This window comes from Bos taurus, chromosome 13 (assembly GCF_002263795.3).
Source record: "Bos taurus isolate L1 Dominette 01449 registration number 42190680 breed Hereford chromosome 13, ARS-UCD2.0, whole genome shotgun sequence".
Lineage (NCBI taxonomy): Eukaryota > Metazoa > Chordata > Mammalia > Artiodactyla > Bovidae > Bos > Bos taurus.
Window position 1 is genome coordinate 20,239,099 of NC_037340.1, and position 16,639 is coordinate 20,255,737.

At 38.0% G+C, this 16,639-nt stretch overlaps 1 protein-coding gene across 18 annotated transcripts in view; it reads right to left on the minus strand.

Moving 5' to 3' along the window:
- The window catches only part of CCDC7 (coiled-coil domain containing 7), a 266,671-nt gene that overhangs the window by 199,705 nt on the left and 50,327 nt on the right, over nucleotides 1-16,639 (minus strand). The window lies entirely within an intron of this gene.

Consider the following 16,639-nt stretch of genomic DNA (forward strand, 5'->3'; position numbering starts at 1 on the left):
CAGAATCAGTCATTTAAAAGGAGACTGGATTACACCCACCTGCTACTCTTGGAGAGTTTACCAGAGAGGCAGAAGGCAACTGGAGCTCACCATGGGGACACAGACACTGGTGGCAGGCAATTTTGAAAGTTCTTTCTACCACATGGTCACTGGCACAACCAAGCTCCACTCTGGAATACTCCCTCTAGCTTACTGGGACCCAGCCTCGCCCACCAGTCTGTCAGAACCAGAACTGGGACCCCTCAGGCCAAGCAACTAGCCAGGAAGGGACTTACTCAGTAGCTGCTTTCAGAGGACCTGAGCCCACAGTCACCCTGGGACACAGCCTTATCCACCAGCCCAGTCAGACCAGCCCCAGGACCACTGCGGCCTGCAGCCTGCCATGGTAGGACCCAGCCCACTCACCAGCAGGTCAATACCAAGTATTTAAACACCTTAGGCTCCGTAGCCAGCTGCCCAGGGATTTGGCCACAACCCTAACCAGGTTGGAACAAGCGTCAGATAACTACTCATCCTGCAGCCAGCTGTATCATGAACCAGTCCAACATCAAACCTAATATTGGCATTATAGAAATCTCAGAAGGAGAAGTAAGAGAAAGGGGGCAGAGGACATATCTGAAGATAAAATAGCTTAAAAACTCCGATAGCCTGGGAAAGGAAATGGTATCAAGGTCCAGGAAGCACTGAGAGTTCCAAACACAATCATTCCAAAGACAACCACACCAAGACACACCACAATTAAAATGAGAAAAATTTAGATAAAGAGAGAACAGTAAAACAAGGGAAAGCAACAAGTTAGGTAAAAGAGAACTCCAAAAGGCCAGGCTATCAGCTAACTTTTCAGCAGAAACTCTATAGGCCAGAGGGGAGTGGCATGATGTATTTTAAATGATGAAAGGGAAAACCTACACCCCATAATGCTTTCATTCAGATTTGATGGTGAGATCAAAAGTTGTACAACCAACCAAAAGCAGAGTTCAGCATTACCAAGCCAGCATTACAAGAAATGTTAAGGGAACTTCCCAAGTGAAAAGAAAAGGCAAAAACTAGAAACATAAAAAGTACAAAAGTTAAAAGCTCATTGTTAAAAGCAAATATACAGTAAAGGTAGTAAATCAACCACATACAAAGTTAGGAGGAAGATTAAAAGACTAAACTAGTAAAATTTTCTATATTCACAATAAGCAGTTAAGAGATACAAAAAGATGTAAAAGACGATGTCAAAAACAGTAGTCATGGAGGGGGTGGAGAGAAGTGAAAACACAGGGTTGTTAAGATGTTTAAAATGCAGAAATCAGCAACTGAAAATAATCACATGTATATTGAGAGATTCCTACATATAAAACTGATGGTAACCACAATCCAAAAATCTACTCTAGATACACAAAAAAAGAATCCAAACATGACACTAAAGGCAGTCGTCAAAACACAAGAGAATGAAAGGGGATAAAAGGTCTATAAAACCAATTCTAAAACAATTAACAAAATGTCAATTAGAACATACCAATCAAAATCACATTGAATGTAAATAGAATAAATCCCCCAATCAAGACACAGAGTGACTGAATGGATACAAAACAAGACACACACACACACACACACACACACACACACTGCCTACAAGAGACTCACTTCAGACCTAAGACATCCAACCATCTAGAAGTCAGGTGATATAAAAAGATGTCTCATGCAAATGAAAATCAAAAGAAACCTGGCATAGCAATACTTAGAAAAAAGTATATAGATTTAAAACAAAGACTATTATAAGAAACAAAGGAAGGAATTAAACAACGAAAAAGGGATCAATCCAAGAATATAAAACTGTAAATATATATGCACCCATTGTAGGAACACCTAAATGCATAAAACAAATATTAATAATACATAAAGAGAAACTGGCAGTAACACAAAAATAGTAGGGGACTTTAACACCCCACTCACATCAAAAGGACAGATGATCCAGACAGAAAATCAATAAAGAAACACTAACTTTAATCACACATTAAACCACATGGATTATGTAGATACATGGAACAGTCCATCCAAAATCAGCAGAATACATATTCTTTCAACTGCACATGGAATATTCTGTAGGAAAAATCTCATGTGAGGCCACAAAAGAAGTCTCAGCAAATTCAAGAAAGCTGAAATTATATCAACCATCTTTTCTGATTGCAACACTATGAAACTAGATCAACTACAAGAAAAAAAACTGCAAAAAAAAAAAAAGACACAAATGTGGAAGTTAAACAATATGCTACTAAATAACCAATGAATCACTGAATAAATCAAAGAGGAAATAAATACCTAGAGACAAACGATAACAACATGACAATCTAAAACCTATGGGATGTAGCAAAGCAGCTCTAAGAAGGAAGTTAACAGCAATACAAGCTTACCTCAGGAAATAAGAAAAACATCAAATAAACAACCTAATCTTACACCTAAATGAGCTACAGAAACAAACAAACAAACAAAACCAATAGAGGAAAGAAATCATAAAGATTAGAGTAGAAGTAAATAAAACAGAAACTAAAAAAAAAAAGATCAATGAAGCTAAAGGCTGGTCATTTGAAAAGATAAGCAAAATGAATAAACCTTTAGCCAGACTCACCAAGAAAAAAAGAAAGTGCCCAAATCAATAAAAATGAAAAGAAATAAATGAAAAAGAAGTTACAACCAACATCACAAAAATAAAAAGAATCATAAGAGACTACTTGCTGCTGTTCCTTAGCGTTCAGTTGTGTCCAACTCTTTTGCGATCCCATGGACTGTAGCCCGCCAGGCTCCACTTTCCATGGGATTCTCCAGGCAAGAATACTGGAGTGGGTTGCCATTTCCTACTGCAGGGAATCTTCCCAACCCAGGGATGGAATCTGCCTCTCTCGCAGCTCCTGCATTGGCAGGTGGATTCTTTACCACTTTGGGAATGGACAACCTAGCTTTTCAGGACAAATTCTTAGAAAGGTACAATCTCCTAAACTTAAACCAGGAAGAAACAGAAATATGAACAGACCAACTACCAGTACTGAAACTGAATCAATAATTTTAAAACTCACAACAAACAACAATCCAGCTTCAGAGGCTTCACAGGTGAATTCTACCAAACACTTAAAAACTTAACCCTTATGCTTATAGATTCAACGCAATCCCTATCAAGCTACCAACAGTATTCTTCACAGAGCTAGAACAAATAATTTCACAATTTGTATGGAAATACAAAAAACCTCGAATAGCCAAAGCGATCTTGAGAACGAAGAATGGAACTGGAGGAATCAACCTACCTGACTTCAGGCTCTACTACAAAGCCACAGTTATCAAGACAGTATGGTACTGGCACAAAGACAGAAATATTGATCAATGGAATAAAATAGAAAGCCCAGAGATAAATCCACGCACATATGGACACCTTATCTTTGACAAAGGAGGCCAGAACATACAATGGATTAAAGACAATCTCTTTAACAAGTGGTGCTGGGAAATCTGGTCAACTGCTTGTAAAAGAATGAAACTAGACCACTTTCTAACACCATACACAAAAATAAACTCAAAATGGATTAAAGATCTAAACGTAAGACCAGAAACTATAAAACTCCTAGAGGAGAACATAGGCAAAACACTCTCCGACATACATCACAGCAGGATCCTCTATGACCCACCTCCCAGAATATTGGAAATAAAAGCAAAAATAAACAAATGGGACCTAATTAACCTTAAAAGCTTCTGCACAACAAAGGAAACTATTAGCAAGGTGAAAAGACAGCCTTCAGAATGGGAGAAAATAATAGCAAATGAAGCAACGGACAAACAACTAATCTCAAAAATATACAAGCAACTCCTACAGCTCAACTCCAGAAAAATAAACGACCCAATCAAAAAATGGGCCAAAGAACTAAAAAGACATTTCTCCAAAGAAGACATACAGATGGCTAACAAACACATGAAAAGATGCTCAACATCACTCATTATCAGAGAAATGCAAATCAAAACCACTATGAGGTACCATTTCACACCAGTCAGAATGGCTGCGATCCAAAAGTCTACAAATAATAAATGCTGGAGAGGGTGTGGAGAAAAGGGAACCCTCTTACACTGTTGGTGGGAATGCAAACTAGTTCAGCCACTATGGAGAACAGTGTGGAGATTCCTTAAAAAACTGGAAATAGAACTGCCTTATGATCCAGCAATCCCACTGCTGGCCATACACACTGAGGAAACCAGAAGGGAAAGAGACACGTGTACGCCAATGTTCATCGCAGCACTGTTTATAATAGCCAGGACATGGAAGCAACCTAGATGTCCATCAGCAGATGAATGGATAAGCAAGCTGTGGTACATATACACAATGGAGTATTACTCAGCCATTAAAAAGAATACATTTGAATCAGTTCTAATGAGGTGGATGAAACTGGAGCCTATTATACAGAGTGAAGTAAGCCAGAAGGAAAAACACCAATACAGTATACTAACGCATATATATGGAATTTAGAAAGATGGTAACAATAACCCGGTGTACGAGACAGCAAAAGAGACACTGATGTATAGAACAGTCTTATGGACTCTGTGGGAGAGGGAGAGGGTGGGAAGATTTGGGAGAATGGCAATGAAACATGTAAAATATCATGTAGGAAATGAGTTGCCAGTCCAGGTGTGATGCACGATGCTGGATGCTTGGGGCTGGTGCACTGGGACGGCCCAGAGGGATGGTATGGGGAGGGAGCAGGGAGGAGGGTTCGGGATGGGGAACACATGTATACCTGTGGCAGATTCATTTTGATATTTGGCAAAACTAATACAATTATGTAAAGTTAAAAAATAAAATAAAATTAGAAAAAAAAAAAAAAACTATTCCAAAAAATTGCAGAGGAAGGAACACTTCCAAATTCATGGCATGAGGCAGCATCAACCTGACACCAAAACAAGACAAAGATACCACAAAAAAAGAAAATTACAGGCCAAAATCACTAATAAATATAGATGGAAAAATCTGCAATACTAGTGAATTATATTCAACAATACATTAATACATGATTAAGTGGGATTTATCAGAGGAATTTGGCTTAAAACTCAACATTCAAAAAACTAAGATCATTTCATCTGGTCCCATCACTTCATGGCAAATAGATGGAGAAACAATGGAAACAGTGACAGACTTTATTTTGGGGGGCTTCAAAAAATTTGGGGGCTCCAAAATCACCCCAGATGGTGACTGCAGAAATTAAAAGACACTTGCTTCTTGGAAGTGAAGCTATGACCAACCTAGGCAGCATGTTAAAAAGCAGAGACACTACTTTGCAAACCAAGGTCTAGTCAAAGAGATGGTTTTTCCAATAGTCATGTATGGATGTGAGAGTTGGACTATAAAGAAAGTTAAGCACCGAAGAATTGAAGCTTTTGAACTGTGGTTTTGGAGAAGACTCGAGAATCCCTTGGACTGCAAGGAGATCCAACCAGTCCATCCTAAAGGAAGTCAGTCCTGAATATTCATTGGAAGGACTGATGCTGAAGCTGAAACTCCAGTACTCTGGCCACCTGATGAGAACAACTGACTCATTTGAAAAGACCCTGATGCTGGGAATGATTGAAGGTGGGAGGAAAAGGGGACCACAGAGGACGAGATGGTTGGATGTCATCACTGACGTGGACATGTGTTTGGGTAAACTCCGAGAGTTGGTGATGGACAGGGAAGCCTGGTGTGCTGCAGTCCATGGGGTCTCAAGGAGTCTGACATGACTGAGCAACTGAACTGATACTGATCACACAAATGCAATGATTTTTCATTATCTGCAAATCAATGTGATATGTAACACATTAAAAAATTTAAGAATAAAAACCATATGATTATCTCAATAGATGCCTTTGATGAAATTCAACATCCATTTATGATTAAGAAACTCTCCAGAAAGTGGGCTTAGAGGGAACATACCTCAACATAATAAAGGCTATATATGACACCTTAGCTAACATTATATTCAACAGAGAAGATGAAAGCATTTTCTCTAGTATCAGGCAAAGAACAAGGATGCCCACTCTTGCCATTTTTATTCAACACAGTCTGGGAAATCCTGAACACAGCAATCAGAAAAGAAATTTTAAAAAATCCACATTGGAGAGAACAAGATGGTGGAGGAGTAGGTGGATGTGGAGTACATCTCCCTGCACAGATACATCAGGAATACACCTTCAGACACAGAAGTGCATGCAGAAAACCAGCACTGAACTACAAAGTAGGACCCCACCCAGAGTGCTCCTTTAAGTGTCTGGTGCACCGAACTACAGAGTAGGACTTCACCTAGTGTGCCACTTTAAGTGCCTGACGCACTGATCTACAGAGTAGGACCCCAGCCAGGGGCGCCCTCTATGTGTCTAAAGCACTGAACAACAGAGAAGGATCCCAGGCAAGGGAGCCCTCTAAGTGCCTGAACAGGCAGAGCTATGGAGAAAGACTGGCCAAAAAGGCCTTCTGATGGCCAGCTACAAGGGGCTAGAAAAAACACTCTGATAGGGCCATAACTCCTGCAGTGGAGTCAGTCCATGTCCCTGAACACTTGGTGCCACCAGGGTCCCCGCAAGCCAAGCAGCTGTGCCACCTTCATGCTAAACTCTCATTGAGGCATAGCTGCCACAGGCAAAAAGTCTTGCATCTATGCACACAGGGTCACTTCGGTAGTGTCAGACTCCTTGTGACCCTGCAGATTGTGGCCTACCAGGCTTTTCTGTCAGGGAGGGGTTTCTCCAGGCAAGAATACTGGAGTGTATTGGCCAATACTGGTTGCCATACCCTTCTAGAGCACTATATTTCCTGCTGCCCTAGCCACCAACTCCCCTGAGTACCTGGTACTACAAGAACCCCTGCAACCCAAGCAGCTGTACCACCTCCACACCTGGGCCTCACAGGGGCAAACCCAAGTCCTCCAAGGCAGCCTCAGGAGCAAACTCCAGTGGATGACCCACATGCAGAGGTGGAAATAAAACCACAATTGAAACCCAGGGGTAGAGTGGCTAAGGAATAGGACCCAAAATCTTTCCACCAGCTGTACAAGATGAAGATTAAATCCACACAATCAACTAGGAAGACTCTGTGTGTATGGAATATATAAGGTCATTGAGAGCTCCCACAAAAGAAAATGCACTAGTTCTGATAGCTGTGGACATTGGAGGCAAGAACACACAAGTCGGACCAGATTAGAGCCTGAGCTGCCCCCACAGCAGGTCCAGAGATCAGCACAGTGTTGGAGGGCCTCCTAGGGTAGTGAGGTGGACCTGACTCCCAGCAAGGGGGAAAGGACTCTGACGGTAGTGACTCAAGAAAAACATTTATTATTGTTTTGACTTGTTCTGTAGATTCTTTTGGATTTTTTTTTTCATTTTTGTCCCCCTCTGTTGTAGTTATCGATTTTATTGGCACTATGAAATCTAAGCTTTTGAGCAGTTTCTTTTTTCTCAGTCACATTTCTTATTGTTGTTATAAATCTCTGCCTCTACATTGGGCTTTTGCAGTTCTGTGGAGTTTCTTTTTTTCTCTTTTTTTCATTTTTAATTTTTTAAACCTATTATTTTTCTACATTTATTCCTTTGTTTGCTTTTCCTACTGTTCTTTTCCCCTTGCACTTAATTTTAATGTATATAAATCTTCTTCATCTACCTCTATTTAACTGTGCATATCTATTCTTTCTTTCCTTTCCTCTCAACATATTTCTCAGTTGGGTTTTCATTGTTTTATTCCCCACTTGAGGATCACAATAAACTGTGGAAAATTCTGAAAGAGATGGGAATACCAGATCACCTGATCTGCCTCTTGAGAAATTTGTATGCAGGTCAGGAAGAAACATATATGATAAGCCTACAGCAAACATTATTCTCTGCGGTGAAAAACTGAAAGCATTCCCCCTAAGATCATGAATAAGACAAGGGTGTCCACTTTCATCACTTTTATTCAACACAGTTCTGGAAGTCCTAGCTACAGCAATCAGAGAAGAAAAAGAAATAAAAGGAATCCAGATCAGAAAAGAAGAAGTAAAGCTCTCACTGCAAATGACATGATACTGTACATAAAACGTCCTAAAGATATCATCAGAAAATTACTAGAGCTAATCATGAATTTAGAAAAGTTGCAGGATACAAAATCAATACACAGAAATTACTTGCATTTCTATATACTAACAATGAAAAATCAGAAAGAGAAATTAAGGAATAAATCCCATTTACCACTGTAACAAAAAGAATTAAATATCTAGGAATAAACTTAACTAAGGAGACAAAAGAACTGTACACAGAAAATTATAAGACACTAATGAAAAAAATCAAAGACAGCATAAACAGATGGAGAGATATTCCATGTTCTTGGGTTGGAAGAATCAGTATTGTGAAAATGACTATACTACCAAATGCAATCTACAGACTCAATGTGATCCCTATCAAATTCTCCGTGGCATTTTTCACAGAACTAGAACAAAAACTTTCACAATTCATATGGAAACACAAAAGACCCCTGAATAGCCAAAGCAGTCTTCAGAAAGAAGAACAGACCTGGAGCAATCAACCTGCCTGACTTCAGATTATACTACAAAGCTATAGTCATCAAGACAGTGTGGTACTGTCACAAAAAAAAAGGAAAGAAATATAGACCAATGGAACAAGACAGAAAGCCCAGAAATAAATCCATGCATCTATGGGTACCTTATTTTGACAAAGGAGACAGGAATAGAGCAAAGACAGTCTCTTCAATAAATGGTGCTGGAAAAACTGGACAGCTACTTGAAAAAGAATGAAATTAAAACACTTCCTAACACCATACGCAAAGATAAACCCAAAATGGATTGAAGACCTACATGTAAGACTAGCAACTAGAAAACTCGTAGAAGAAAACAGAGGCATAACACTTGATTCCAAGTGTTCGATAAAAAAGCAAGATCCTCTACGACTCACCTCTTAAGAGTAATGGAAATAAAAACAGAAGTAAACAAGTGGGACCTGATTAAACTTAAAAGATTTTGCACAGCAAAGGAAACTATAAGCAAGGTGAAAAGACAACCCTCAGAATGGGATAAAATAATAGCAAATGAAACAACTGGCAAGGGCTTAATTTCCAAAATATACAAGCAGCTCATACAACTAATTGCCAGAAAAACAAACAACCCAATCAAAAACAGATATTTTTCCAAAGAAGACATTACAGATGGCTAACAAACACATGAAAAGATGCTCAACATAACTAATTATGAGAAATGCAAATCACAACTACAATGAGCTATCACCTCACACCGTTCAGGGTGGCCATCATCAAAACGTCTACAAACAATAAATCCTGGAGAGGGTGTGGAGAAAAGGGAATGCTTCTGCACTGCTGGTGGGAATGTAAACTGATACAGCCACTATGGAAGATGGTATGGAGATTCCTTAAAAAATTAGGAATAAAACCACCATGTGACCCAGCAATCCCACTCCTAGGTATATACCCTGAGGAAACCAGGGTTGAAAAAGACACATGTATCCCATTGTTCATTGTGGCACTATTTACAATAGCTAGAACATAGAAGCAACCTAGATGTCCACTGACAGATGAATGGATAAAGAAGTTCAGGTACATACACACAATGAAATATTAGTCATAAAAAGGAACACAATTGAGTCAGTTCTGATGAGGTGGATGAACCTATAACATATTATACAAAGTGAAGTGAGTCAGAAAAAGAAAGATGAATATTGTAATCTAATGTATATATATGAAATCTAGAAAAATGATACTGAAGAATTTATTTATAAGGCAGCAATGGAGAAACAACCCAGATAGTCACGATGGTGTGATCATTCATTTAGAGCCAGACATCCTGGAATGTGAAGTCAAGTGGGCCTTAGAAAACATCACTATGAACAAAGCTAGTGGAGGTGATGGAATTCCAGTTGAGCTATTTCAAATCCTGAAAGATGATGCTGTAAAAGTGATGCACTCAATATGCCAGCAAATGTGAAAAACTCAGCAGTGGCCACAGGACTGGAAAAGGTCAGTTTTCATTCCAATCCCAAAGAAAGGCAATCCCTAAGAATGCTCAAACTACTGCACAATTGCACTCATCTCACACGCTAGTAAAGTAATGCTCAAAATTCTCCAAGCCAGGATTCAGCAGTACGTCAACCATGAACTTTCAGATGTTCAAGCTGGCTGTAGAAAAGGCAGAGGAATCAGAGATCAAATTGCCAACATTCGATGGATCATAGAAAAAGCAAGAGAGTTTCAGAAAAACTGAAAAATCTATTTCTGCTTTATTGACTATGCTTTCAAAGCCTTTGACAATAAACTGTGGAAAATTCTGAAAGAGATGGGAATACCAGACCACCTGACCTGCCTCTTGAGAAACCTGTATGCAAGTCAGGAGGCAACAGTTGGAACTGGACATGGAACAACAGACTGGTTCCAAATAGGAAAAGGAGTACATCAAGGCTGTATATTGTCACCCCGCTTATTTAACTTATATGTAGAGTACATCATGAGAAACCCTGGGCTGGAAGAAGCACAAGCTGGAATCAAGATTGCCGGGAGAAATATCAATAACCTCAGATATGCACATGACACCACCCTTATGGCAGAAAGTGAAGAAGAACTAAAGAGCCTCTTGATGAAAGTGAAAAAGTTGAGAGTGAAAAAGTTGGCTTAAGCCTCAACATTCAGAAAACTAACATCATGGCATCTGGTTCCATCACTTCATGGCAAATAGATGGGGAAACAGTGGAAATAGTGGCTGACTTTATTTTTTTGGGCTCCAAAATCACCGCGGATAGTGACTGCAGCCGTGAAATTAAAAGACGCTTACTCCTTGGAAGGAAAGTTATGACCAACCTAGACAGCATATTAAAAAGCAGAGACATTACTTTGTCAACAAAGGTCCATCTAGTCAAGGCTTTGTTTTTTCCAGTAGTCATATATGGATGTGAGAGTTGGACTATAAGGAAAGCTGAGTGCCAAAAAATTGATGCTTTTGACCTGTGGTGTTGGAGAAGACTCTTGAGAGTCCCTTGGACTGCAAGGAGATCCAACCAGTCCATCCTAAAGGAGATCAGTCCTGGGTGTTCATTAGAAGGAGTGATGTTGAAACTGAAACTCCAGTATTTTGGCCACCTGATGTGAAGAGCTGACTCATTTGAAAAGACCCTGATGTTGGGAAGGATTGAAGGCAGGAAGAGAAGGGGATGACAGAGGATGAGATGGTTGGATGGCATCACTGACTCAATGGACATGAGTTTGGATAAACTCTGGGAGTTGATGATGGACAGGGAGGCCTGGCATGCTGCAGTTCATGGGGTCGCAAAGAGTCGGACATGACTGAGCTACTGAACTGAACTGAATGGAGAAACAGACGTAGAGAATAAACTAATGGACATGGGGAGGGGGAGGAGAGGTTGAGATGTATGGAAACAGTAACACAGAAACTTAATTACCACATGTAAAATTGATAGCCAACAGGAATTTGCTGTATCGATCAGGAAACTCAAACAGGGGCTCTGTATCAATCTAGAGGGGTGAGATGAGGTGGGAGATGGGAATGAGATTCAAAAGGGAGGGGATATATGTATACCTGTGGTTGACTCATGTTGAGGTTTGACATAAAACAACAAAATTCTGTAAATCAATTATCCTTCAATAAAAAATAAATAAAAAAAATCCAAATTGGAAAGGAAGTAAAACTGTGATTCTTTGCAGATGACACGGTGACATACACAGAAAATCCTAACCATGCCACCAGAAAACTACTAGAGCTCATTTTGAATCTGGTAAAGTTGGAGGATACAAAACTAATATAGAGTAATCTGTTGCATTTCTATATGCTTACAATGAACTATCTGAAAGAGAAATTAAGGAAATAATCTATCTAATTTACCATCACTTCAAAAAGAATAAAATACCTAGGAATAAACCTATATAAGGAGGCAAAAGAACTTCACTAGGAAAACTATAAGACACTAATGAAATAAAGAAAACTCAAACAGATGGAAAGACATACCATGTTCTTGGATTGGAAGAATTAATATTCTTAAAATGAAAATACAGGACAATCTACAGATTCCATGCAACCCCTATCAAAACACACTGCAGCCACTGTGGAAAACAGTAGGGTAAGTTCCTAAAATGTAAAAACAGAACTTCCATATGACCCAATAATTCCACTCCTAGGTATAGTTGATTTACAATTCTATAGATATATATGTGTGTGTGTGTGTGTGTGTTGTTTTATTCAATATTTAAATTGAAGTATATAGTTTTATACTATTGATGTATACTATTATACACCAATTTTTAAACTGGTATACTATTTAAAATTGATGTATACTATTACACACTATATATTACAGGTATACAATACAGTAATTCACAATTTTTAAAGATTATATTCCAATTATACTTATACCAGAGAAGGCAATGGCACCCCACTCCAGTACTCTTGCCTGGAAAATCCCATGGATGGAGGAGCCTGGAAGGCTGCAGTCCATGGGGTCGCTGAGAGTCGGACACGACTGAGCGACTTCACTTTCACTTTTCACTTTCATGCATTGGAGAAGGAAATGGCAACACACTCCAGTGTTCTTGCCTGGAGAATCCCAGGGATGGGGAAGCCTGGTGGGCTGCCGTCTATGGGGTCGCACAGAGTCGGACACAACTGAAGCGATTTAGCAGCAGCAGCAGCAGCAGCATGTACAGATGTGAGAGCTGGACCATAAAGAAGGCTGAACGTTGAATTGATGCTTTGTGGTACCGGAGAAGACTGTTAAGAGTCCCTTGGACAGCAAAAAGATCAAACCAGTCAATCTGAAAGGAAATCAACCCTGAATATTCATTGGAAGGACTAATACTGAAGCTGAAGCTCCATTACTTTGGCCACCTGATATGAAAAGCCTACTCATTAGAAAAGACCCTGATGCTGGAAAAGATCGAAGGCAGGAGGTGAAGGGAATGACAGAGGATGAGATGATTGGATGGCATTACCGACTCAATGGACATGAGTTTGAGTAAACTCTGGGAGATAGTGAAGGACAGGGAAGCCTGGTATGCTGCAGTCCATGGGGTTTCAAAGAGTCAGACATGACTGAGTGACTGAACAACAAGAATATACCTATCAATGATCACTTTAAAGTAAATAAATTCCCAAATCAAAAAACATATGAATATATTAAAATAAACACACACACATGCACGTGCACGCACACCCCTACATGCTGCCTACAAGAGACCATTTCAAATCCAAAGACACAGACTGAAGGTGAAGGGATCCAAAAAGACACTCCATGCAAGTGGAAACCAAAAGAAACATAGAATAGTGGTACTTCTATCAGACAAATAAAATTTGAAATATAACCATGATAAGTGACAAAGAATGGTATTACATAAAGATAAAAGGGTCAATTCAACCAGAGGATGTAACATTATACACTCAGTATAGGAGCAATAAATATACAAACCAACTGTTAACTGACCTAAAGGAAGAAATATACAGCAATAAAGTAGGGGATTTTAATACCCCCACTTACATCAACAAATAGAGCATTCAAACTGAAAATCAATAAGAAAGCATTGTCAGGAATTTCCTTGTGGTCCAGTGGTTAGGACTCCATGCTTTCACTGCCGAGAGTGTAGGTTCAATCCTTGGTTAGGGAATTAAGATCCCACTAGCCATGTGGTGTGGCCAAAAACAATAACAAAATCAAACAAAAAACATAAGAAAGTATCATATTTAAATGGTATATTTGATCATATTAACTTGACAAATACATGTAAGTAGATAGAACATTCCATCCAAAATAATTAGGATACAGATTCTTCTCAAGTGCACATGGAACATTCTCCAGAAGAGATTGTATGTTAGGCCACAAAACAAGTTTTAACAAATTTAGGTAGATTAAAATCATATTAACTATCTTTTCCAACCACAACATTATGAAAGTAGAAATCAATTACAAGAAGAAAACTGGAAAATTTACAAATATGTGAAGATTATATAACATGCTACTGAACAACCAATGGATCAAGAAAGAAATCAAAACCAAAATTAAAATAGTACCCTGAGACAAAAGAAAATGGATATACCACATACTGAAATTTATGGGATGCAGTGAAAGCTATTTTACAAGGAAAGTTCATAGTAATAAATGCCTACTTTACAAATAAGAAAAATCTCAAACCAGTAACAAATTTATATTCCAAGGAACTAGAAAAAGAAGTACAAAATCCAAGTAATACAGCAGTATTACTCAGCCATTAAAAAGAATACATTTGAATCAGTTCTAATGAGGTGGATGAAACTGGAGTCTATTATACAGAGTGAAGTAAGCCAGAAGGAAAAACACCAATACAGTATACTAACGCATATATATGGAATTTAGGAAGATGCTAACAATAACCCTGTGTACGAGACAGCAAAAGAGACACTGATGTATAGAACAGTCTTATGGACTCTGTGGGAGAGGGAGAGGGTGGGAAGATTTGGGAGAATGGCATTGAAACATGTAAAATATCATGTATGAAACGAGATGCCAGTCCAGGTTCGATGCACGATACTGGATGCTTGGGGCTAGGGCACTGGGACGACCCAGAGGGATGGTATGGGGAGGGAGGAGGGAGGAGGGTTCGGGATGGGGAACACATGTATACCTGTGGCGGATTCATTTTGATATTTGGCAAAACTAATACAATTATGTAAAGTTTAAAAATAAAATTTAAAAAAAATTAAAAAAATAAAATAAAATAAAATTATAGCAGATAAGAAAGAAAATAAAAATAAATTCTTAAATAAAAAAAAAGAAAATAAATGAAATGGAAGCTAACAAGACGTCAAAAAAAACAAAAAATCAATAAAACCAAGAAGTGGCTCTTTGAAATGATAAACAAAACTGACAATTAGCTAGACTCACAAAGAAAAAAGATAGAAGGCTCAAACTAATAAAAGAAGAAATATGACATCTGATATCACAGAGATACAAAGGATCAGAAGTGACTACCATGACAATTATACAGCTATAGTATAAATTAATAAATAACTACAATATTAGTTATTGTAGAATAATATTAATATTGAGAATAAATTAATCAATAACTACAACATACAATCTTCTAAGATTGAATCACGAGGAAACAAAAATTGAACACACTCATTACTACTATCAAGGATAATGAATCTGTAATTTTAAAACTCCTTACAAACAAAAGTACAGGACCAGGACACTTTCCTGCTGAATTCTACCCAATATTCACAGAAGGATTAATACCAATTCTTCTGAAACTCTTTCAAACAATAGAACAGAAGGCAATATTTCCAAACTCATTTTACAACACCAGCATTATTCAGATACTAAAACCAAAGACACAACAATAAAAGAAAATTACAAATATCCCTGATAAACAAAGATGCAAAAATAACAAAATATTAGCAAACTGATTCTAACAATCTATTAAAAGGATCATACAACATGAGCAAGAGGAATTTCTACCAGGGGTGCATAAATGATTCATTATCTAGAAATTAGTCAATGAGGTATACCACATTAACAAAATGAATAATTTGGAAGATCATCTCAGTAACTGTAAAAAAACTGAAAGCATTTCACAAAATCCAACATTTATGATAAAAGCTCTCAATTAAGTGGGTATAGAGGGAAGGAAAATACTCAACATAAAACTGGCCATGTGTGATAAACCCATAGATAACATCACACTCAAAAGTGAAAAGCTGAAAGCAATTCCTTTAAGATCAAAAATAAGAAAAGGATGCCCATTCTTGCTGTTTTTATCCAACATATTAATGGAATTCCTAGACAGAGCAATTTGGCAAAAAACAAACAAAAGGTGTCTACATTGGAAAAGAGGAAATAAATCTGTCACCATATTCAGATGACATGATAGAGAAAACTCTAAAGACTAACCCAAAACTGTTAGAATAAATAAAGTTGCAGGATATACAACTGATGAATAGCAATCTATTGTATTTTTACATACTAAAAATGAATCTAAAAGAGAAGTCAAGAAAGCAATCCCATTTGCAATTGCATCAAAAAGAATACAATACCTAGGAATAAATTTAACCAAGGAGGTGAAAGACTTATACACCAAAAACTATATGATACTGATGGAATAAGACAGAAATAAGTGGAAAGATAGTCTATGCTCATAGATTGGAAGAATTAATATTGTTAAAATGTCCATACTATACAAAACAATCTATAGAATCCATGAAATCTATCAAAATTCCAATGACATTTTTCACAGAAATAAAAGAAATAATTCTCAAATTTGTATGGGACCACAAAAGACGCTGAATAGTCAGAGGAATCTTGAAAAAGAATAACAAAGCTGGAGGCACCATGTGCCCAATTTCATATTATAGTTGTCATATCCTATGGCAATTAAATCAGTATGAGATGTGGGGAGGAAAACAGACATATGGATTAATGGAACCAAGTAGAGAACCCAGAGGTAAACACACATACACATGGTCAATCAATTTATGATGAAGGAGCCTCAAATATACAACAGAGAAAAGACAATCTCTTCAATAAATGGTTTTGGGAACCTGGAAAATCACATGCAAAGTATGAAACTGGACCATTTTCTTACACCATATACAAAAATGAATTCCAAATGAATTAAACACTT